The following is a 26,708-nucleotide window of genomic DNA, read 5'->3' on the forward strand; positions in this document are numbered from 1 at the left end:
GTCCACGGTGATTCAGCTCGACGAGGCATAAAAAGATTAAACCGCGGAAACACGTGGCGTCGTCGTCCACTTTTTACGCTTCCGCATACGAAGTATCGATACACGGTTTGCCAAAAACGTGTGGGACCATATGTTGCCCCAAAATTTCACCATTTCTTTATCGGTCGTTGGATTATCGATTCGACGGATGAAACGTTCGATCTTCGAAGAGAAACATATTACTCGATTAATAAAGAGACTTTCTCCTCTACTCGATTTCACTTATTTCTGAAAAATTAATATGTTAAAATTTAGATATCTCTTATGATAATTTTTCTTAAGATAAATATAGTAGATCCAAATATAATTTTGTAGATGTTCCATTGATCATAATTGATGATCGATCTCTTAAGATTATTCTCTTATCTCTTAAAACACTTGCTGTGAGATTAGATTACTAGATCAATTGACTGTAGAAAGACAAGGAGCGAATTAATTATCGTAGAGACATTGGATTATTCAAACGAATGTAACATACTTTCATACAATGTAATAGAGAATTTAGGTGATCGTGAATCACATGGTCGTTTTATAGCTTGCAAAATAACCACGTCATTTCGCGCACCGGGCGCGCGCGGTAAAATGCACAGGTTGTGCTCCATCCCCAACAATTTACATCTTCATCAATCTCCCTAAACCAGGTACGCGCGTGTACATCATTCAAAGCGGTTTACCGTAATCTTCGGCTACAGACATCCATTATTACCTTTATCGATTACTTCGTGATACCTCGCGGCCACTTCCACCATGTTCCCACACACTAATAGCCGTGGTCTTCGATGCTTTTACAATTTTAATGTCTCTCTCTCTCTCGTCCAATTTCGAATCTTTCATCGACAATCGAACTGTTTACTCTCCTCCGATCTATTCATCGAAACAATTGATCCCCAGTTGATCGTTTAAGGAGTTTTTTAACCCTTGGAGGAGAATAAAAAAAAATGAGGATCGAGGGAGAAAGGATGCAACAGGATTCGTATGTCGAAACCAGCAGGTTCTTTTCTGTGTCTCGCTCGATCGCGACCCCTTTTCTGTGTTTTTTCTCTCTCTCTCTCTCCCTCTCTCTTCGTATTTTTCTCTCTTTCCTCCGTTTCGTATTTCGTGGGACGCCGTGTACCTCGAACTATGCATTCCAACGCGGTTGTGTACACGGCGGTGCACAAAGGGCGGGAGGAGGACGAGCGAGATGCAAATAGGCGGCGGATGGAACAGGTAGAGGTGAGATCGAGGTGGAAGCTGAGAAATTCAATTTCCATCCTTGAACAGAGACTCGCTCCCTTTCTTCTCTGCATTCCACTACAGCTGTCCTGGACCTGCCAGGAAGAGGATTTTCTCCCGTACTCGGTTTTTAATTTCCACCCATGTCGAGAGCGTGGCCTTCGCGCAATTGGATTGTACAGAGGGTGAATTTCATTAGTTGAATCCACTACTCCTGTTTGTTTAAAAGTTTCTTAAATTTGTAAATTTACAAGGGATGAAAAGGAGTAATTTTTTTTCCTTCCGTTTTATGATATCGTTCTATTAAAAATTTTATATTTCAATTTCAATGTTAAATTACATAATTCCTTATATATAAAATATAAATATTCCAATAAAATTGCGGGTAAGAAAATTGTTTTCTCGGTTATCAAATCCACGAATAGGTGACCTGTTGCACGGGACCTGTTTCTTCCCGCGTGGAGATCGGCACAATTGTGATTTTATTCCACGAGTGGAATATTCGCCTCGATTCCGTCCTCTGATTATGGGCTGCCCCGCTTTATTACTCCGTGTAGGGCGATATATCCGAAGGCCGTCTAAAAGTAAGTGTATCGATTTACGTGGTACGTGGCACGACAGGAAGGAAGTGCTCTCGTGTCTTCCCCGGGTAAATACGAGGCTTCCGATTGGATATGGATTCCTTTAGCACGTGGCGGATCACAATAGGTTGGCCGATTTTATTGGAATCGCATCCAGTTATTACTCTCAGAGGGGATTCCAATATTTGTCGCGATGATTTATCACGGGGTACACGATGAGGGTAGATAAATAATAGGAGATAATTTAACCGTGAATTTCTTCTTCGAAACTTGTAGCGTAGATAGAAAGATCTTAATAAGAAATTGATCCAGTATCGAAATTTTAAAGATTTTAAATTTGTCTACGCTTTGTATAACTTGATGATTCTTTAGATTTTTTCGTTTGTTTTCCCTAAAGCTATTTGTATTGTGGTTGTTCGGATTTTTTTTTTAAATAAAAATACTACTCGCAATATCTCTGATATCGTTTTATATATATAGACGTACTACAAATAGACAAAGGTAAAAAAATTTCAACAAGCTCAGCATAGTTTTTATTGAATTAAAACACGTAGAGAGAAATACAGAAATACGCACCTCACCGATGTATTCGCGATTCTTTGAATTATAGACAAATAAAAAATTTCGAAGATCAAAGATAAAGAAAAGCTTGCTGATTAAATAATCAAAAAATACCAATTTCGATTTCTTATATTTAAATTAAACCGAATTGTACATACATATTTATCGAAAACGACATCTCGTTAAACATTAATCCAAGAAGAAAAATTTCTCGCGTTATTTCTCTGAACGAAGTCTCATTACGAAAGAAATATACAAAAGACGCGAGTACCTTTTTATCGTCCACGTTTTTCAAGGCTCAATCGCGAAGTGGCTGTTCGCTTCGTAGCCTCTTTTTCATTTTTTTTTTACCGCCCCTATTGCACGTTACGCGATTCCTCTCGTGAAATTTTATGAACAGAGGCGCAGCTTTTATCAAGCTTAAGCTCGATGGATAATGCGAAGACGAAAGGGCGAGGAGGAGGAAGGGAGCTTGCTTCGCCCTTTTCCTTAAGTAGACAAGGGTTCACCACCCTGCGATGACATACACGCCAGAACGCCTACCCCGGAATGCTCTTCCATCCCTTCTTTTTTTTCTTCACCGGATGACTCATCGTGTGAAAAGCTCGTGAAAAACGTTCTCGAGCGCCGTCCCGAAATCCACGAGACAACGAGAGGGGGAAGTAGGGACGCGAGAAGGGTGTCCGGATGTTTTTCTTGCGATTATGTGGTCCATTTGTCTGCTCGGATGTCTTCGCGTCCATCGATCGGGCTTAATGCATCGAAAATATCCATTTGCGGGTAGTGTGTTGACTCAATCGTGATTGCCTTTTCCCGTTTTCTTTCCTTTTTTCTTCTTCCAAAGAGCAGAAATTGCGAAAACACGAATTGTTGCTCCGATAGAATTTTTTAACAATTCTTTAAATTTTAAAGAAACTAATATTTCGTTATCTATAATTTATATATAAATAAAATTAAAACAAAGTAAACGAACGATGAATCGAGATATTCGCAAAACGTGTCTATCGGCACGCGAGAGAATAGACTCGATACTCGAGATCCCACCCTAGAGGCTTAAATAGGCCTTTCTCCTTAGAACATTAGTCAGACATTCTTGCGTAACCCACCTATGCAGTAGATTCAGACGCGCGTTTAATCGTCTCGCATTCTCCTCCATCGAGATATCGGCCGTTCCATATCATTTCCATCGATATATATATATATATGTGTGTGTGTGTGTGTGTGTTCGGGTATTAGTTACCGATCACTCGAGTAACAATTAAACCGAGGGTGGGAGCATTGATGGCGTGTCCTAATTGAAATATACGGGCCCGTATATATGTAATGTTCCAATTACCACCACCCCGGATAAAGTTCCTTAATTAGAACCATCTGACCCGTCGGGAAACTATTATCGGAATAAGGAGGTCGGGAAAGCGGCAAGGTATTCGACCAATCGATACTCAATTTTCTGAAAACGGGGCGGCGAAAATTAGGACGGGTTACGAACGATCGAATAAATTTATGCCGCGTCCTTGCCTTGCCTCTCCCCCCTCCCTCGGGCCATTTCAACGCCCGTTTCCCACGTTGGAATTTCGAGTTCAACGTGGGCGTGGGCGTGCGTGTCGCGTGTCCTCAGCTCGGGTCACAATTACGTACGTGGTGGTGGATCGTGACTGCGAATACGACTCCACGGTGTATGGGTCTCCACGCGCGACTGATGAATAGTCGCGATGAGTCACGGCTGCGCAGGGACCATACCCGAGACCTTCCATGCCCCCGTAACCCCCGTGCCATTTCGACGAATTGACTTAAACGGTTAAAGCAGTGCGATTCGGTGGAAACGTGGATTATTTGTGAGTATAGTATAAGAGGCAAACGTATAAAGGCAAAAAGAGTACAGGATATTATTTTTGTAGGATATAACGGATGAGGAAAACTAGTAGTCTGGAATTCAGATCGATTCTATTTAGCAATTCCAAAGGTGCGAGCAGAACGGAGACTCGATGCTTTGGTTAGTTCAACAATCGCCTGCGAGCGATGGCAGCTGTTGAGGGGCGAAGCTATTGAGTGTTCATCGAAATTGGCAGGGCACACAAGGCGTTCTATGGGTTATTAAACTACGATCATAGCTACGGGGCAGAAATTAACAAACTACTGGGTGTTGGAGATATTATATACTAGTCGTCTAAGAGTCCATTGGAGATGGACTAAGGGGGAAGAGATAATTGACGGAGTGGAAATTTATATCAACGATATCGCTGGTGGCCGATGTTTTACGAAAGGATACAAATGGATCTTTCAGTGTTGCTCTAGAAATTGTCACTATACATCGTACATTGATCACTGCTCGTGGCAACAACTTGGTGAACATAATTAAATCGGATAGAATCGAATTCCGAACGTGTTGCATCTGCTTCTCCGTCAGATAGTTGGACCGCAACCGTGGTTCGCCGCGGTTGCCTCGCATTAAACAGGGAAGAGAGTGGTGGATCGATTGATATAGGATTAATAATGACGGGGGAGCGCGGGACGGGCGAGCATCAATCTTGCCGCGTTTAATCTGGTCGCGAGGAAATTGATGGCCTTCTTTCAATTAGCTACCACTCGGTTGGAAAGCTCGATGACCGCGGCTGTTGTTTGTTTTCGTTGCTTCCTGCGGATTCCCGCGGTTACATCTATCTATTTGTTTTCATAGAATCGTGGATAGATCCCTCTCTGGCAATCAAATAACGTTTTTGATCATCTGTTTGGGAGATCATCGATCCGGATGTGTTCATCGGAGAGGATCGAATTATTTGTAGAAATTTCCATTTGATCCGGTTTCGTAAATGTTATATTAAATAACATATTAAATAACGGCCTTATGTAACGGGTAAAAACGAAGAAATTAATTTCGAGCATTTGATCTTTGCCATCTTCTCTTACCTTTGACTTATTGATCGATTGGAACGGAGTTCGAATTTGAGAAAAAATTATAATCAACTTTAGACTTTTTAACAAGGCATGTATGTTTATTTGACAAGAAACATAGGCGAGCTAATTGCTAAATCGATATTCTTGCTCGTTAACCAGTTAGATAAGAAATAGGAGCACGCGTTTTCAACTGTGCAATATTATACGAGCGAAGGAAAATCATGACTGATACCGGTGTTGGAAATTCATCGCGTTAATGGCTTGTCACTTGTCGCGTGTTACCAAAAGCGATAATCATTCATTGTCACGGGTATCTATGTCTAATAATTTCTAAAAGAATTGTATCATGTTTACAAAAATTAAGGGGAGGGAAATTTTCTATCTACTCAGAAAAATTCTATTTTTCGTTAAAAAATACTTAGTCACAAGAGTAATCGTTTCGTCGACGAGTTGGTCGTAAAACGTCGATCGAAGGACTATCCTAAATGACGAGCCCCGACGCGAATTCGTTTAATCGACGTGATTGCACTTATGTCACCAACGAATTTGGCTCTCCCTCCCTACAACCGACACACAGTCGACTCCTTCTTCCTTCCTATTCTCGTTGACACGATTTATGGGGCGCGATCATAAAAGATGTTCCATCCAGCGGAATAACGTCGCTCACGGGCGGAAGCTCATGGAAATGCGCTGTCGTAAAAATCCTCTTAATAAGCTCGAGCGGACCTGGAAATTTCCTACGTCGAACGATTTATCGGCCTTGCTTGTTCACGTAAAATTTCGATCGATCGAAGAGACGGTTGTCCTGAAAAATATAAATTGTTGTCGATTCGAGAATATTATTTAATCGTCGACAATCTTTATTTTAAATGTATGAATCTAGTCTGAATTTCATGAACAATATATGACGAATATTCCATTCTTCGATTCTCTCCTTCTCGTCTCTTCGCTTCCGCATTTCAAAGTTCGACAATTTCCAAGATATCGCAAGACGGAAGCGATATAATTTACAACGATTAACGAGTAACGTAATGGCGGGTGATCGAGTGAGCACGCAATCAAAGTGAGAAACTGGTTGCACCGATCCAGATCAAATGTAAATTCAATGGCATTTGGCGGTGTTTGTCGCGGCACAAGAGCCGCGATCATATTGTCCATGCTCGAAAGCCAGCCCTCGAGTGGGTACACGCGGTGGCGTGCGTGTTTACACGCTCATAATAAATGCGTGCATGGATATGCGTGTTCGTGGCCCTCGAAAGTGTTTACGAGGGACGTTGTACCGTGCAGTTGTACGGCAGTTGTATGTACGTACGGCTTTGAATCAAAGACAGAGAGGATGGAGATTGCAATTTAGAGCAGGCTGGAATGAATACGGTGCGCTCGGTTAACGATTTAATTATCACGTGGAACCGCATTTTATTTCCGTGATATTATCGATTTTCCTCGATATAATTTTTCACAGTCACAAAATTATCTCTCGTTTCTTTTTAATATTTCCTGTCTGCGACGTTCGTTGAACCGTATCTTTTTAATCATCGATACATTCTCCGTATATTTCAACTGGGTATATGTTTTGATAAAGTAAATATATCTTATGATTATTATTTTTTTATATCAATCGATACAGTATTACACATTAGCGAAAATCTATCTTTTTCCAAACTAAATAAAATAATAATAAAATTCATACATGTTAGCAGAAAAAAAAAGAAATCTAAAGATAGATTCGTTTTGTCCTCTAATAATACCTAGAACATTTATACGAAAATTCTAATGCTATTCTTAACACCTTCTTAAATATCTCGTTTTCTATATTTAAATATCTTCGTAGCACGATGATCATTTTGAATACAAAACGAATACAAAAATTCACTTTCGCTTTTCGAAAAATTGATCAAACAGAGAGAGAAAGAGCAGAGAAGAATCTCATTTAAAATAATTTATAACACGAAACTAATTGAAAGCGTGAGAGTTTCCGGAAAAGGTTAATTCGACGAATAATTCGGGCTCGCATTTGACTCCGAAGACGATCCGTTTAGACAGTTTGTGTAACGTTATACAGGCGGGGAATTCGCTGGATCTTTGACATAACCCGCGAAGGTTATGCGAGATATTTGATCGAACGCTTTGATCAACGATAACAAGAGAATCTCAATGATCTATCCGCGGTCGACTTTGTCACACGGTCCTTTGAAACTCGAATCGAATCGAGCCTCGGAGAATCACGATTATTATAAGGGATGGCTTTGTGGATTTTCTCTCGTTCGATATTGGGAGACGTTATTGTCACTTTTATTCTCTTTTTTTTACGGGATTGTTTCTTTTGTCGTATACTCGGTATTACAACGAGACAAAAAACGAACTTTTCGATCTTTATTGAAAATTGATCGCCTATCGAATCGGACAATTTTCGAGATAAAATTTTTTTATACGATATTTCAAAAGGACAATATTATATGATACAATAGAATCCTCTGATTTCTATATTTTCCCCATTTGAATTGTCATCGAATTGTACGGAAAAAGGGGTTTACGAAACGCTCTGCGACAAGCAAGATGTTTCGAAAGAGTGACACCATTCGGTGGATACCATAGAAGACACGAAAGGAGCCCTACAGCCTCTTTTAACGAACGTTAATTAACGTTATGGTTATGGCGCTCCATAGTGATGTCGTCGGAAGGATAGCCACGGCGAATGAAATTCCCTTTGTGACCCGAAAGCCCGATATTGCTGAGCTTAATCACGCTTAAATACGCCAGCTCGTCACGGCCACTGTGTCCAATACCCTCCTCTCTCGAAATATCACTGGTGGTGAACGATATCGCGCTCCATTCCGCTCTTCCTTTCTCCCTTTCTCCCCTTCTCTCCCCTCCCTCCTCTCTCTCTTTCTCTCTTGGACCGATATCGATATCTCGCGTATTATTATTAATCAGTCAATTAGCATTTTCCATTAGCCATACGGACACGTGATGTTTTCATGCATACGTGGCTCGTTTTCTTCGAGGGACTATCGATTGTGAGTGTAAAACGTTTCTGCGTTGAGACGACGAAGTTTTTGCTTCAGAAAACTGTTTATAAAGTATCTACATATCGTCTTGTTGTACAAGTGTTAAAATAATAACACTTGTGATCGTACAAACACGTTGGATTTTCTTGTAAGAATTAAATTTAACCGATTATTTGCTTCTCGAAAAGTTAAGTTTGTGTATATCATATACAATAGTAACAAATTTATAAACAATTAATTGAACAGTTTGATACGAGATTTATTTCTTCGTAGCTACGAGAATCGTATATCGAGAGCAACACTTGTTCTCGACGCACTCGTTCTTTTGTCGCGCTTTTCTTATTCTCTTCGATATTCCCTGCAACTTTCATTGTTTTCAACATGAAGAAAAGATACAGGAACGAAGAAGCAAAACGTAGGATCTTTCTTCTGCGAGGGAGAGCGTTTGAAAGAAAAAGAATGTCAAATTTTGTTGTTGGCTCGGCAGAGAAGTAGAACTGTGATATTTTGCGAAATTTCTCGCTTCGACTTTCTCTTCCCTCCTGATTTTAATTTTCTACGGGCTTCGAGAAATCGTGCGGTTTTAGAGCCTCTGAAGAGGGGAGAGATGGCTTAACGAAGAACCCTTCTTTGCGTAGGTGCTCGAGAAGAAGTCGAGGGTGATCCTTAAGCGTGAGGGAAGGACGCCAATAAACTGGCGTAATAGTTGGGGGGAGTAAAATACAATGTGCACGTGTGAGAAATTTTACACTTAACCCTTTTGCGCTTTTAGCGTTACGTCTACAATTTATTATCCAATTTTTAATTTCGATAATTCATCATTTCCTAATACCATGAAACTTATACGTGTCAAACAATACATGTGATCCAGTAATTTTTTAATTATAAAATTGAATTGAAAATCTTTGACAAATTTTAAATTCGGTCTTAATTGATCGACCCGAGAGTTATAAATATATTTCCAAAGAGGATTGAAGAGCGACGAAGCGTGAGAATCCGTGAAAATTCAATCGAAGAATTTTTCTCTTTATGCAGCGAGATATTCGAAGCATCGCTCTCATCGATTATCTCTCGATATTTTTCGATGCAGCTGTATAGTCGATAAAGAGAGTAGCTCACGTCGAGGGGAGAACTCTAAAGGAAGAAAAGAATCCATTGGGGTATACGCGTGTAATAAACGCATACTCGACGCCGGTCTGCATTGCGGTTTTCGTTCGATTCTTTCTCAGGCATAGCGGACGAAATCGCGTGGTCTGGGCCAATTGTAGGTGGCCATAAACAGTCATTGACAGTGCGTGGTCGTTCGCCAAATCGGTTTCCACCGACCGTAAAAGCGATTCCGATTAAACCGCCCTTCCTCAAACGCGTTTCGATCTAGCCTAGGTGATCAATGCGATCCTCTCTCAATGCCAGCCTTCTCGTTAATCTTCCTTCGTCCTGATCCTTTTTTTCCTCCCTGCCCATCAATCGATGCCTTTTCTTTCCCCCCCCCCCTGTATCGTTGATTTTATTCGACGAGATTTGAATGGATTAAATTTTTACGCTCCACGTAGAACGTTTCGATAAGAATTTCTTTGAAAATTCCATCGATATCCAATACTATATCAGACAGCTTGTGAAACTGTTCTCGCAGCAACACCTAGATTCTTGCATAATGATCGTGCTTTATCATTCGATCCATTGAGCGGGGAATCGCGTTTGTATTTAGCTTATCTAAATAATAAAAGCGAGCAGAATAAGGGAATATACGATACGATCTTTAATAAGACGCGTACACGAAGTAACGAAGTAAGGATCGACGGTTAATAGCACAAATTTCGTTCCATCATCGCGGTCCTCTTTTATGCAGATTTCCCCCCCGCGGAGAATGTCAAGACCTATGCGCATGCATATTTCATACGGCATCTCCATAACCGATTAATCTTAGCCGGAAGAGTCTTTCCACGAGAGTTTCTCGATGCTTGCAATCCCCCCTGGAAAACACTTTCGATCGTCTCCTTCGACGTGGTTGTAAATCGTTGGTTGGTCGAGAGGTGGGGCGTGGAAAAGAGAGTAGCGAAAGCGAGAAAGAGAGAGGAGGAGCCTCTCTTTGACTTCATCCGGTTCAATCCGGCTCTCTTCATCCCTCTGTATTTCTTCCTCCTCTCTCCGTTCTCTTTCCACGCGGAAGAGCCATCCTTTTGTGCGTGCGGAATTAGTTTCCTCTTACCAGACTGGCTGGTAGCCATTTCGTCCTCCTCCTCCTCCTCCTTTTCCCGGTTTATTCGTCGTCGCCGTCCTCAACGCGGGCGACGTCATCGTCCACGTTATTTGCCGGACGATGGGGGGGAAAAAGTTAGGACTGTGCTTTGAACGCACACCCTCGTCTACGTTTCTCGACCGGTGGAAACACCGGGAAACTGTGTCTCTCAATGCCCATTCCATCGTTGGATACCGGTTCCCTAATGCTCTTCCGCTTAGAATCTCTCTCTTACTCTCTCTGCCCGTGCTTCTCGTCGATTTACCGGTGTTTGAACTCGCCGGTAGTTCAATTAAGGGATAGGATCTCGTCGAAGAAACTTTAGTCCTCCGAGGAGGAAATCCTCCGCTTTTACCCGCGCGTTTCGGTTTTTTTCACGAGCGGTTTCTAAATGAAACGATGCAGTAATAGTGTGATATTTTCAAGCACACTTTGTATCATAATACGAGGGAATAGAAAATCGTAGAAAATCGTGAAAGATACGCGTCGTATCGAATGAACGATGAATGCTCCGCTCGTTGATTCATGAATTTATTATTATACTCGTTTGTTCTCGTAATTCACTTCCTCTTCCCGGGCGGAGAGTATATGAATGGAGTTTTTCGAATTAATAATTTTCGAGGGCGATTTGTATCAACGGGGCGAATTCCAGGCAGACAATTTTTTTTTCTCTTTCTCTCTCTCTCTCTCTCTTTATGAAAAATTTCGAGGAACTTGGATTTTCCCAAGTTTTTATGGAAAATAAATGGAACGGAGAATAGCGAGCCGGCAGGTTTTTCATCGTGTTGGAGGAAAGTTGGCGAACTTACGACTTGGCCGCGTAAAAATCTCTTGCCTAAGAAAGATCTCTTGGCCTGGATAACATTCCGCTGATCTTCGAAACTGTTTCGTTATCTCGGAATTATCTCTTGATTGGAACTTATCTTTCCCTCTCTCCGCCATCCTTATCCTTTGTTTTCCTTCAACAATTATTCCATTTCGATCCGAGAATTCCCAGTTACGGGGATAATATCGCTTTATCATTAATTTCATTCAAGTTCTCGAGGATAAAGGGGACACGTAAACACCCTTCACGCGTATAACTTATTTACCAGGCTAATTAAAAGTGATTCAAAAAATTTCCTCTTTCCTTTTCCGGAGTTGGAAAAGGGGAGGGACGAGACGACACGTTGAGAGACAGCGTTTTCGAGCGTTTCCTCGTTACTCGCTACTCGCCTTCCTTTCTTCTCGAAACTTGTTCTCATCTCGTTTCTTGTTCCAAAGTTATCAGTTTCTATTGAAATTATTATTCGTCGTCGACACAACGCACAATTCAAAGTTTCGAGTTGTTAAAGTTGTAGAAATAATTTGGACAAACCCGCCGGTCTTCGCTCGGTCTTTTCTAAGAATACCACGAATACAATAACGGTTATTCCGGAACCGGGATCCGATATTTATTTATTATATCGTATGTTTATTCGCCTCGGGAAGACCTGACGCGCGCATACGCGATTCCTGCGGGATCGATACTCCTAGCGCTCCAGGCTCGTCACAACTGAAGCCACGAGATTCCCGAGAAAATTGAAAACTTACGGAACCTTTTGCTCGGAAGGACAAACTTGGTAAGCCACCAATTATCGGCAATTAATGTTACACGCGTCGATATTCAATAATAATAATAATAATAATAATAAGCAAATTAATTATAAAAATTTCTTTTAATCGTTTTCTCATAATTTTTTTGAAAAACTGACACGAGAGCAGAATTACGCGAGCCTGAATTATTTCTATCTAATTTAGAGAACGTTGAATCGTCGCTTGGACGAGTATTCCTTAGGGATGAATGATAGAAGATTGTAATTTTATAATTTGAATCGAATGTGTCTACGTATCGCGATATTATTCGCTAATAATTTTATAATCGGTCGTTACAAAATAATTATTCGGGAACAGGAATTCGTCAATTTATCCTCCTTATAATTAATTCCACTTATCCACTTTTTATCTCCTTTCGCACCCTTGTCAGCGACAGCCGATCTTCCCATCCTCGCAAACAATCGAAAGTCACGGGAATTGATCCTCACCTCGCGGGATGGACTTCCATATTTGGCGAAAGAGGTCCATGCCTGCTAATGACAGCAGTTAAGACGGCTGTTAAGACGGTCGTTGAGTGGTTACAATGTATAACAGGTCTTGCTACCAGCGTTACGTCGCTCCTCGAGTACCTACGTCTTTCCCACGGTTGGCTAAGTAGTCGGTGCACCAAGTGCCTTCGAAGTGGATAAATTACCCTCTTGGCTACGATCGCGAAATTAGGTAAAGCCGAGGGATAGGGAATCGGATGGAAATCACCTGTAATCTTCTCGAAGAAGAAGAAGAAGAAGATTTTTATCTCCTCTTGTCTGAATTCATTCCTGTCCGATGCTTCATATTTCTTTTTCAACAAGAGCGAAATCTTTGGAAGAAATTTTTTTATCGATTTTTACGACGTAGAAATTGAATTGCTAATTGAAATAATTTTCTTATTTTTCTTTTTCTCTTTCCAGTGTTCCAGTTTCTGTTGAGATAATTATACTTTGTATTCACTTCTTATCCTGTTTCCACCTCTGATCACGTAATCCCAACGCTATCACCTATCGATTCTTAGAATTTCGTTCTATTAGAATGGATTTTGTTACTTGGCACCCGATATGTATGAATGTAGAGTCACGTATTTCGTGACCGACCAGGTGAATAACGTTCGGTAATATGATAACGTTGTCACCGATAATGTCGCCTTTCGTTTTTTTTTTTTCGTTAAATGTTATTTTTATCGTAAGATTTTATCGTGATTTGCTGCTTTCACAATTTGCCCGGGGAGACGAAGCGTAGGATAACACGGATGTTAAAATTAGCGATCATTCATTAACGTGAATCTCGGATTTTCATATTATTGGTAAGAAATATTGTGAAATTTAAAAATCTGAATTTGAAAAATTTTAAAATTCTGTTAGGAAAAGTATTAAAGTATCTTTTAAAGCGTCTTCGTTCTAATCATATGAAATTTTTTTGTAGAAATTCTCAAAAAAGTTTGAATCAACGGAAAATAAATTAAAATGTAAATCGAGTAATTCGAACCAAGTGCATCGACCCCGAGATTTAGAAAATTGCCCGCAAAAGCTTATTTATACGGATTACAATAGAGGTGTAAATTGTGCGCATAAGAACAAGTTGTATCTTTGATAAGGAACACACTTCCATTCTTGTTTTCGCGCTTGGAGCTCGTTCTTCCCGTTCATTCAGCCATTTACATACTTATGCAGGCGCCATTCATTCGCGTGGCGGGACGTTGTGTTTTAAAATTATCTGTGCGTCAACTGATTGACGTGAACTACATCTCGAGACGAGAGGACTTTGCTCAAAGCTACCTAGTTAGAAGCGCATAAATAAATAGTTTTCCAAGAGAAGCTTAAAGCTTTTCCGCGCGATAAAACAGAATACTAATTTGAATCCTTCAATTCTCAAATCCCACGTTTAAATTTTATTTTTCAAATTCTCGATCAGAAACATTGCCCGATCCGATCTAATTTTCAACTGCTTCCAAAATTCTGTTCGTATTTTATTTCACATTTAAAAATATTCCATCAAACTTATATAAATATTCCATCACTGCGTTCATAAACATAACGTTCATTTCCGCGCTCTTTTCAAATCATCGACCCGTTGAAATTATGCAATTATTCCAAGCGAGATATGACAAGCGGGACGCTCGGCTCGCGCAATAAAACTTCTTTCCAACTTCGTCGTGGACGGCGTGTTTCGATTCGATCGGTTGCCGGCGCACAACTTAATCTTGGTGCGTAGACGCACGGAGCGAGGGGCGTGATTCGAATTGGAATTAGCGATCGGCGCTTGCGATGCAGTCTCATTCGCTCGAAAGACCGAAGACCGAGATTGCTGGCAGGCTTCGTGTCCCATCGAGTTTACCGTTTCCGTACGCGTCGGCTTCGTTTTCCGTCGCAACGTTTTAAGCGCAATCGTTCGCGCGAATCGATACGATAGATAAATACCAATTGGCACATCTCGGCAATCTTGCGCGTAAACAAGATAATAGTAAACACTTTGAGACGGCAAAGTGGGTTTTATCTTGAAATCGATAAACACGAACGATACGAAGAAGCGTTTCGAGACAAACGTTGTACGATTTCGAGAGGAGCGTGAAATTATGGAATGAAATAAGTAATTGTAGTATGATTGGTTTCGAAGATTGGTTGCAAGGATTAAACGATCTCCCTTTGAATACTATATTTGTTTTAAACGTTTACATTTATCCATTGATTTGAGATATTTCCAGATAAAATAAATAATATTTCTAGATTACGCAGGATTACGGATCAGGATTGTTATGGAATTTTATTCATTCTGAATATCGCATGTCGCGGAATAAATTAATCAATGAGCTTTGGATTTTTTGGAGTTAAATCTTTCTCATCAACTGGCTAGCAGATAAACATCTGATTGAAGATTCGATTCGAAGATTAATTTGAATCGTAAGCTTAATTCCGTGAACAAAATGTGCTGTCCTAAATACTTTTATTTGACAATAATATTACAACATTTATGACAATTTTTCAATTACACTTTTATTTTCGAATTTTCATCAGAATTTGATCGCGAATCAAGTTGAGCCAAAGATCGGAGATACTTGTAACGCTCGATTGTATAACCACTACGGTCTCTCTATTACCGGTAATCGTAAGCTCAATCGCGCGAGTAAATCGAATCACGTAGAGGATAAGAGTTGGTATTACACGGAGTCGATAATTTTCCCCCTACCTTGGAAAATTTTAACCTCCTCGAGGTTACCGATATCTCGGTTTTCCTCTCGAGATCGGAACGAATGTCATTGCTGCAATCGATTCGTATCGCTTTACGGAATACAATCCCGGATAAAACCGCATAAAAAGAAAATCTACCTTTCGCACGAACGAGCCTGGAGGAATTTTTAGACGAGGATCGAATGTGAAACGCTGCAGCATATTATTTATTCTGCCTCGTGAAAAAATCTTCCCCTTAAATGTAATTCATTTGCAATTTTTATCCGCTTTATATCGTTATTCGTTTTTTCCCTCGCCAATCGAGCGCAACAACGTTTCGTTTCATTCGAGATTACGAGCGTGTAACTCGCCGCTCCGAGCTTGTTAACTCGAATCATCGTGTTGCAAAGACGGCCGGATTATTCTATTAGTCATAAAGGGATCTAGTAACACCGTAACATATAGTATGTCGTTACAATGCAACTTTTGATTCCATGAAGACTGAACCGCAATAATCACAACAGAAGAACCGCTTTGCCGAACGTGCACCGCATTTACCGCGAACAATAAGTCGAACAACACTAAAAATCCAATCCGCATCGTCTCTGCATTCCAAATGAATCATCGAACAGATTATATGCAAATCGTGCTTAAAATAATTCCAGCATTGACCGGTCTCAAACAATTCTCTTTCCATTCTTGAAACAAATTTCGCAATTCCAACCTAGCTAATAAAATTAAACTCTTCCATTCTCTTCTTCCTCTTCCTTCGCAAGTGAATCTTACAATCTCGGTGTAAACTTGAACTCGAGATACAAGTACTAAAGGTTACTCATATCTCCTACACATTTTCTCGAAAAAAGAATAAAACCTTAATCATTCAGGTACATCTCAAGATCTACTTCCCTTTCGTTTCTTCCACTCGTTTCGATATAAAAAAAAAAAGAAACGATTCCCTTTCGATCATCCTCAGATCCAGCGTACGATGGAAACGCGGCTTAACGCTTCGAGCGTACGCACACGTACGGGATACGCGTTCCCACACGTAGAACAGGTCGCGAGGAGTGTACTCGCTCGAGTATACACACACCGGCACTCGCGCGGAGAAGCGGCCATTTTGGACGAAATCCGGGATGTGGAACGCTGCTGTCGTATTCCTCCTCGTGCTTGGAGCCGGTGTACGCGCGCCAGGTCTCTTCACGGCGCCCATTAAACCGACCCTTTCAAGTGCTTCGAGCATGTTCCGCGTGTATGTGTGCGTGCCACGGGAACACCGGGCTGGAAGGAGCCAGTCTACCTCCACCATCGTGGCAGAACGGAACACAGAGATTCGCGTGTTCTTTCCTCTCTCTTTCTCTCTCTTCCATTTTCACGGGGAATCTTTCGTATTATCGATTTAAATGATCGTTAATCGGGTCGGTTATCCGTGATAGATGTTCTTCAAGAGACGAGGGCAAAGTTGATCGATGATGAAAATGAACGTAGAGATCTTAAGAGACAAGTTTGATGAGGCATCGATGTGTGTGAGAGAGAGAGGGGGATACAAGAAATTGCATCAATCGTTATGCATGCAATTACTGCAAGCGATTGTTCGTTATTTGGCGGAATTTGTATGCGATCTATAGATGGAAGATATGGATTTGGTGGGGCTGTATAAGAGCGAGGAGATTCTGTGGAACGCGCAGAGTATCATTGGAGGAACAAAAGGAACGATAGTTGGCAACAGTTGTCGGTGATTATTAAAAAGCCGGTGGCTGCGTTAGAGAGGGAAATGGACGTTTTCTTTCTTTAGAAGGGAGAGAGGAAGATTAGAGATGAGGAAGATTAGTGAAATGGCCGAGGGAGGATATTTAATCCTTTGAAAATGGTTTGATTTGGCCGTGTTCCACTGGAATAGAGGATAGGTTTCTTTTTAAGATTCTAGATCCTGACAAGCATCGCGTAGTTCCTTTACGATTCGTTCCTTAACTTTTCGTTCCAAAAATTCCTCTGTGATATATGAAAGAAAAAAGGAAACGCAGTTCAAATTTTAAATGAATAAAGATCAAATCAAATATTAAACTCAATTGTTTTTCAAATTATCCACTTTATTCAATTATTTCGATCTCTCTTGACCAATCATCCGAAGTATTTTAGAAGCACGAATTTAGAAAGAAATTTTAAATAAATGTGCGATAATTCAAATACGATACGAGCAAGCCACGAATCCTTCAAAGTGTGCAAACTGAAACCGAGAGAACGGATGGGCAGAAACGATTTCGAGGGCAGTGGAAACACCTAACGAAGACGAATGTTACAGCCACGGAATGGCTGAACAAGTTGAAACTCGGCTCATACTCGAAGCGCGGTTCAACACGCGATAAGCGATGTTCTCTTCAAAGCCGACATGGGCCATTACAACATGGGTTTAATTTCAACAGGCACGATTTAATTTCCGTGAACGCACAAACCGACTCGACACTGCGCTCCAGCGGTGTTTGGTTGCAACAACAATCGCCAAAATTAGAAGTTTAAAAAAGACGAGGAAATGAGGGGACTTGGAGAGCGGGATATTTAATTAACGTCCCATCGTATTTGACCGTTCGATAATGTTTGACGAATCGTTTGTCGCGACGATTCGTTTCGATCGTTTCGTTCTTTCTGTAAATCGTTTAGTCTATTGAGCGAGATTGATTGAAATTTCGATTGGTTCTATTCACTTTGGAGAAGAAGAGTTTGAGCTTGGAACAAGATAAACGTTGAATTTTTACTACTGGAATTTATTATTATTAGAAAATTAGGAGGTTATTTATTTACAAAATTCGATGATCATAAATAATCTCTTCGTGAAACAATCGTACAAATTGAACTAAATATACAACGAAAGAGATACATTTGTTTGTCATCCTTCGATTTAGTAATCGTTTTTGCACGGATTTAAGCTCGAACAATTTCAATCGAGGACGGCGCAGGTGTGTCACAGGAAACTGTCGCTGATGTATCCTGTTGAAGTTCGACTATTGATTAATGAAATGAAATGTTCTAAATAAAGAGCAATGTTCGTTAAAGAGAAACTTTTACTCCTTTCTTTTCAATGATAGAATTTAATTCCCTTTTGATTGAGCAGATTAAAATATTAAATTCGCTCCTTAAAAGTCATCTCGATTTTTCTTTCAAAAAAGAACAGGAATGGAAAAAAATTGACCAATCTTGAATATCAAATCTCGAATATCGAATTCCATATCGAAAAGTTTATCGAAAGAAAGAAACTTTTATCAATCGTGAACGCAGTCGAGCGTGCTCTCATTTAATTGCTGGTTATCCTCTTATAAAGGATCGGTTTGAAACTACCGAGTTTCTAATCTTTTTCGCATTTACATGATATTGAATCTGGGATAAAGTCACATTGGACGAAATTGGAAGGTATGTTACGTGTGGCCAATTTTTCATAACATTCGCCTCGCCCAATATATCGTATGAAAATGGCCTCGAGATATTGGAATTAAAGAAATACGGGTCACCAAGGAATTTTCAACGTTTCAATCCATGAAATAGATGCCTCGCAATTAGACGTGGCTTCAAGGGATTACTTTCGATACTTTACTCTCGAATCATCGTCCCTCCTTTTTTTAAATAGACCCGCTTTATTAATGTCGATACCTCGTTAAAGTTACTAAGTTTTTCTTCAAGCAAGAAAATGGATTTCAACGAATCGTTCTGAAAGGATATGCATTTTTACGTTTCGTTGAAAATAGGAACGCCATTGGATTCGCTTGCGTGAATGGAAGAGTTTCGAATAGATGTTATCGATATACGATATTTGTCACTCGCTGCTTCTTAAGCGAAAGAAGTTTCAGCAAAAAGATTTTCTTATGCAAATCTTTCTTCGTTAATGCATCCTTTCAAACTTTTCTCTCTCGAAGCATAATACAATTTTCTATTACTCTATTACTTTGCTTCTTTGTCTCGTATTTTATATAATACAACGATTCACGCCCTTTCCGCTCTCTGCCTCTCTATCGGTTTTTCTTGTTGGGGGAAAAAACATAGTGAAAGAATTCCTTTTTGCACGCGTCACGTGGAATTTATTTCAAGGAATTATAAATCTATTTTATATATGCATATGCACAGAAAATATAATAATTTTTAAAATCGACTCGTTCAAAATACAATTCCATCAATTCCAGCCTCCCTGTTATCATCGAAGTTTCCAAGTTCGATTTTTATCGCAGCTAACTAATAAGCTCGCGATTGGCGCGATCGTAGCGGGCGATAATTAAAGGCCACGGGGGTCAGTTTACCATCGAAGTTTATAACCGCCACTGGATTCACAGCCCCCATGCACACCCCCATTTACCTGTATCAATCGCCATATTCGACCGGGCGGAATAGGCGGGAAACGTGTTTCGATTGGCCCGACTTGGGATCGTGTCGTTGTGTGCGCTCGTTGTTCTCTCGCGAAATTGGAACGTTTCACCGGCGGCTGGGCCATTGCAATTTTCATCGATACGATCTGACCATCGACCGTGAAGCCGGGCCCGTTTCCTGTCCGGAATCGTCGAACCGATTTCAACCGATCGGCCGGGGCACGTGCTGCCGTCATTCTCGCCCTACCTATATCTGTACCCACCCACTCTTCCTCACTAGCTTTTCGCATTTTTTTTCCATTTTAGATCCAGACTTTTAGATCTCTGCTTATTCTGCCTAATTCCTCGACCGTGGCTCGACTCGTTATTGCCTGTTTGCACTCTGAATCTTCGTTTCTTCTTCTTTTCTCTCCTTTTTTCTTTTGTAACCATTTCCACTCGTGTAAACTTTTTATTCTTGAACCGTCTGACTGGACTATTTTTATTCCAAGGATGAATAATTGGAAGAGCAAGGATTGCTTAATCTGACGAGATAGCCGATCGATGATGAGTAATTTTGAAGGAATAGTGGAACGTTTTAATTAAGAGGGGAAATTCTTAACTTTTCTCGGTTTTTAGTTTTAAGTAAATAAATAGAAAGTTAATTATTGAATTATTATTGAGGATAAATCGGATAAAAGTTTCATCATTGCCTTGTTGTCTAATTTGCATGTCTTTCTCGGTCGGAATAATCTGCAGAAACGCGTTTCCAATCTCGGAATCACGAGTATCATCACCGTTCGGTCGCCACGCATCTCGACGAGGCTAATTCTATGAAATCCGACGATGTGGATAACTGTGATATTCAGGCGTCAAGCGAGTTAATAAACACGATAGCGATCGCACGCGAGAGTAGGCTCAACCAGAGACAGTCACTGGTTCACGGAAAGTAGAAAAAACCGAAACCTGACCCGTTGCACTTTCTAAACCTTGGACTCGTTTCGAGACCCGCTCGTGAAATGATGCACAACTGGTTGAGATGGGATCGAGCGTATTGCAAATCCACGTACTGCGTATCCATCTTTGATCAATCGCGAATATCTATCCATAAATGTTATGATAAATTTTCACAAAATCGCAACGATGTAAAATTTATCACCGTTTAAAGGAAGATAATATTTTTCCATATTTCGATTAAATGGCATATGAATATGTAAGAATTTAAGAAGAAATATTCTCTACGTTGTGCTAGATCTCGGAGTAAGGATAATCTCTTTCGATCAGAAGCTTGGCAAGAGAAAGCTCGGATAACAGTTCTCATAGTGGCCGTATTCTGCGAGGATCGTTTCGCTCACACGCACATTATTCGATCTCTGACCACAGACCACTTGCTTTCTCCGTTCCTGATAACGAACAGTTATTCTTTTCAATTATTCACCGGCCGGACGTGAAAGGATGCTCGAGGATTCTGAGATGCAATTAGGAAGACCCTCGACAACCGGCAGTAATTAAAAGTATTTGCCGCTTGCTCCATTGAATCATTGAAAACTCTTTCCTCTCTCTCTCTCTTCTATTCTATTTTTCTTCCTTGTTCTTTCTCCCCCTTTCCTTTCTCCATTTATTTTTCGGCTATTCCGGACCAACGGTTCTCGAAAAGAAGGCAACGAGGCAATCTCGTTAGCGAAGACAAATATAATGAGCTGGCTCGAGGCAATATCAAAGAAATCCAACCTTCCATTTTCCCGCGATTCGATTCGACGTATGCTAATTGCTCTTGGCTCGTTCTATCTGCTCGCTAACGCGTGGACGATTCAATTGTTTCGCGAGCGCGTCACAATTTTGCGACACGCACAGCGGATCCAAACGGAATCATGATTTCTCCTGCGATTGAAATTATCGTTGATAACGATTTTGAAATCAATCAGATTTCGAGCATCGCGAGAAAAGCGATTTTACGATCGATTTGCATCGGTATAATTCATTCCCATCTCGCAAATATCCTCTTCGCCCGTATCTCTAAATCACCCCGGCTATCGCTCTCATCAATCGTCATCTGGCTTTCACGCGCAATAAAGAAGCTCGATTTATCTCCCCCCACAACGAAATCCTGCCGATAAATCCGAAATATCGGTCAACCGGTTTCTGCGTTCACCGCAACACACCGACTACAATGCAAATCGTAATTAATACCGTTTAATACGCCGCTTTTCAACCCTCCCTCCCTCCTTTCCGCGAATTTTCCTCGAGGACGCGCGCGTTTAATTTAATATAACGCCAGATTAAATCGATAATAGGCGGAAAAGGACGGTGAAAATTCGAGCGCAATTAAGTTTCTTCGTTTAAAAACGTCGAAGATTTCGTTGGGAAAGAGTTTTTCCTCTACTAGGGGAGGAAGATGCTTTAAACAATGTTCGACGTGGGAATTTAAACAGCGTGCAATTAAAATTCTGCTTCCCTCGTAATAGTTGTTGGCGCGTACACCTGGAGTCGACGATTTCAAGCGCGCACCCCGTGTGTACGTACTTCCGGCGGTGAAGGAAATCGGGTGCTCCCCTTTCCTCGAGATATGATAATTTCGTTGCCCCAGTTCCGTGCAGATAACGCTTGGCGCGTCTCGATCCTCCTTGAATTTTTATGCAATTTCAGCGGTTGCCGGCCCGCATGAAATTAATCCGAGTTGGGAGGGAAGCGTTGAAAGAAGCGTTGGAGAGAATTTATAAATAAATTGTTTTCGTTAACACCTTTCCGAGACTGGTGCCTCGGCTTAATTATCATTAAACTGAGTATTATTATTCCGTTCGGGAAGAGGTGAATTATTTAAGCGATTAATTATTTTAAAGGATGCGATGTTAAGAACGCTTTAAGGAACGGAACGGTGGATTTAATGGAAAATGGATTTAATGGTTGTTGGATGAAGGTGCGGGCTAAACAGTAGCAGCAGCGTTAAATTGCCATCAAGGTTAAACCAACTGCACAACACGTACAAATTAGTTCTTGCACCTTCAATTTTATTATCTTCCCGGAGGAGATAATAAGCAAGTAATTTCATACTTTGGCTTCTATTAGTGTCAGCCAGAATGAATTATTTCGCGTTGGAATTGCGCTCGAAAACGCCGCTTGCATTTCATCAAATCCATATATATGAACTTCGGGATCATGAAATTTCCAATTTCGCGAAGAATCGTCTTCCCGTGAGGCGAAATTGGACGAAACGAAAGAAAAACAACGAGTCGAATTCTCTCCTTCTGGATTCATTAAAACCAACAAAAATCGTGGAAATCGGTTGCCGATGGAATTGGAGAGAGGCTGGAGCAACTCGTTAACAAGAAAAGCACGGCAAGCGAGCCAATAAACTCGACCTCTCGAACGACCAGACGACAAGTTAATCGTTGCACCGTCAACTTAGCTTCAACGAGCACGACGACTCGTCTTCTCGACGAAAGAGATGGAGAAAGTGAGTTCGTTAATTTGCTCGCATACGACAACCGTCGGTGCACGACAGTTCCGGTGTAACAAGCGCGTAATGGCAGACATCACGATTCATTTCGTTCGATCAGGATATCAGGATATCCTCCGCAAAATGTCTGTCATCTACCTCAGCTTCTATCCTATTTCACACTTGAAAAAAGAAACAACTTCTATTAAAAAAAATATTACAAATCAAGTTGGATTTCGTCCCCGTTGTCTCCTTTGATCAAGCTGTCGCACCGCTGTTGTTTCTCCGACTCCTCGAGCTTTCTAGAATATTGCTTAACATCGATGACTTTACCATTACCACATCTCTGCTGATAAATAAGAAAAAAAGAAAAAGAAAAAAGAAAAGAAAAAGAGAACTATTATCGCTAGAACTCGTTAATTTACGTCAATCCATAAAAAGAAAATATACGTTGTTCCCTAATTGAAATCACCGAGAGCTCGAGGAATCATTACGCTGCAAGGAACGGTACAAGGATCCGTTGAGAAAAAGATACAACTGCACAACTTTCACTTTCAAAGAGTATCCAATCGATCGAAGATCATTTCACGGTTATAATCTATTACCAATCAATTACATCTTTCCAATCAATATAAAAGGCAACGTTTTCAATCTCCACTTGAAAGATTGATTTCGATCCGCTCAGCTTTCACTCCCAGTAGAGGTCCCGTACGAGGCTTGCCTGGACACACGATTTTTAACCGAGAGAACGTCGTTTCCTCTCGACGGCCAGCCGACCAAGCGAAGCCCTTAGTCCTTTTATAGCCACCAGCTGCCGCGTACGAAACCCTTGCCCTCCAAGGGATGAACCGTGCCCCTTCTCCGCCCCACCCCAGGCTCCGTCAGATCAAAATGGAGCGGCGCATCCGCCGATCCGCATGCATTATGCAGTTGGACAGGGACGTAAATACAACCCCGCCAGTGTTTCGACCACCCGACGAGATTCGTTCGCGCGCTCGTAACTATAAATATAGACGGCAGGACGACGACAAAAAGGAGGATCCTGGAGAGGAGCGGAAACTGGCCTCGTCAAAGCGGGGCTTGGAACGCGCGCCGTATTTGGCCGCGGACGAACCACCAGTTTCTTCTATTCTTCTATGCTTGGCCGTGTTCCGTCATTTTTCTTCCCCCGTTTCGCTTTTACGGGGATCAGAAATATAAAGACGAATGTTAGAGGGGGGTGGATGACGAAGATACTTCCATTGAGATAATATGTAACGATTCTTCAATCTTTTGATCCCAAGAGTGATAGGATTTTGTATATATATATATCATTTAGATTTATTAGGAACTTTTTTTTCAAATTACACAGACTCTGTATATATACATAGAATATCTGGGATTATAAGAGTGGTAGAATAGCAAGGATGTGTTTATAGAGTGTGTTAACGTTCTTCTTTTGGGGGGAAGGACGGATTTCAGGATTTCAAACAAGAAATTTCGCCGATCGTCTGGTTTGCAAATGATTGATCGATTGGACGGGGCTACTCGACGACCCGTCTGGTTTTCCATCAAACAGCATCAGACATTTTGTTTCCATTCGATCGCGTCACCTACGAACACGATAAACCAATTTGCGGCAGAATTCGTCGCAATTGAGGGGAGGGGAAGGGGGATATCGCTTTCTCCGTTACATCGTCGATTGTTCTCTTCTGCGTAATCTTGTGTAAAGGGGATTTCGTTTGCACTCGTTTTGTATCTCACGATCCTCGACGACGAGTCGAGGGTGCACGGTTCATCCCTTGTGCCCTGTGCGCACGTTTATGGGTGAACGCGTGTATGATTCGACCGAAAGGGGCTGAGTATTTTTTTCGGGGGTCTGGCCCCACTGTTTGGACTGGCGCTTCCTCCGTGGGGATTCGTTCGCGTTATGAAAGTATCGATCCGAAATTTTATGGCTGTAAAGGGTTCAAGATTGGAACGAAACATCGAGGACCGTTCTGTTAATTTTTCAGAGTGGAAGAACTGGAAGTACCGCTTTGCCTTAAAACACGACATTCCCTGGCTGATTTTATCACGAATTTTTACCATGCAAAATTCCAATCCCATTGATAATTAATAATTCACGTACACGTATTTTTATTTCGATAAAATTTTACGATATCGCTTTCAGTTCTAAAGTTTTTCACTTTTCTTTGTGAATTATCGCCAATTTATAAAGCACGCGCAACAGAGACCGCGTTACCTAACTAAATTTCTAAACATTTTCAGCCTTCCTTGCGTTTATTTCCGCGCTTTAATCAACGCCGCTGTTACACAACTTCGCACAATCTTCCCAAAATGATCTCTCAATTAACACCTCTCCCGACCACCTGTCTCTTCGTTATCTTTCGCATCCTCGAGTCGTCGACCAATTATTTGGACTCGAAAGCAGGGAACCCGGAACGAGTCCAATTGTATTCCGTTTAGCAACGAGTGTCGTTTCGAACCCGTGTCGATCGATACCGGGGAGGCTTTCGTTTCTCTCACTCTCTCACTTTCTCTCTCTCTCTCTCTCTCTGTAAGTGGAATCGCCGGTTCGAGATAACGCGTCACCCTATCTCGCGTCACGAAATTCCACCATGGTTTATTTGCAACCGATTTACAGCCCATAGGCCAGCGTGTACACTCGTGTGGTAACACCGTACCTCCCTCTCCCTCTCCCTCTCTCTCTCTCTCATTACATGTAAATATCGAAGGAGGCAAGCGTAATTACGCAGTTATTCAGAGTTCCATCCGCGTTATTGCCTATATAATCTTTTTTTCCTCTGTGGATCGTCAACGTCGTTCCACGTAATCCCCGAAGGGAGTAGAATATCTTTATTCGCAATAGGTCTCTGGGCGTATACGCCACGGAGATCCTTTTCTTAACCGGTGTTCCGCGATTATCTTAACTGGCTGAAATGCATTACATCCCGTAAGACGATTGCTTAAACGCGTTTCTCCTCCGACCGTTCCCGCCTCTCTCGTTCTTGACACCAATTACTTGACACGTTTCGCAGTCGCCGCACTCGGCGAATGCCATTATTCGAGTGCGACAGTGCCACTTGATTATCGGCCAACGATATCAATTTGTTGGCTGACTCATTTCTCGCGCTTCCGCTTGGCCGTGACGCGACGCGACGCCTCGTTCGTCTTCCGTGCAATTTTCGAACGATCCCTTTCTTCTCCTCCTTTTCTCTCCCTGAAAATTCTTTCGATTTTGGTTCGATCGGTGTTCCTCCAAACTAACATTTTTCTATTCGTCGATATTTATAAATACGCCGCAAGATTTTACATTTATATACCTTATTTGATCTTTTATGGTTTTTAAACCTTAAAGATCTCGCGATGGCTACGATTTAATTGCAATTTTATTATCTTAGTAATCTCTGGGTAGATTAGCTTTCTGAGTTTATGGTAATATGGTAATATATACGGGGAAATACTGTTTTAACTAGATAATTATGTTTGTGATTCAGGTGAGAATAGGTATTCATCATCAGGTTGGTTCAAACTTGGATTAGAGCTCCGTAATAATGTAATAAAATATCGAGATATTCGGCCAGCATCCCGAGTAGCCATAACTCGATCGCATTAACGATTTTAAGCTGTGCATTATGAATTATTTAAACCG

General features: G+C 41.2%; 1 protein-coding gene and 1 pseudogene across 3 annotated transcripts in view; both read left to right on the forward strand.

Moving 5' to 3' along the window:
* The window catches only part of LOC107995622 (mediator of RNA polymerase II transcription subunit 12), a 464,763-nt gene that overhangs the window by 143,286 nt on the left and 294,769 nt on the right, over positions 1 to 26,708 (forward strand). The gene's annotated exons all lie outside the window — the stretch shown is intronic.
* LOC133665946 (uncharacterized) lies at positions 15,878 to 17,914 on the forward strand (annotated as a pseudogene).

This window comes from Apis cerana, linkage group LG4 (genome assembly GCF_029169275.1).
Source record: "Apis cerana isolate GH-2021 linkage group LG4, AcerK_1.0, whole genome shotgun sequence".
Taxonomy (NCBI): Eukaryota; Metazoa; Arthropoda; class Insecta; order Hymenoptera; family Apidae; genus Apis; species Apis cerana.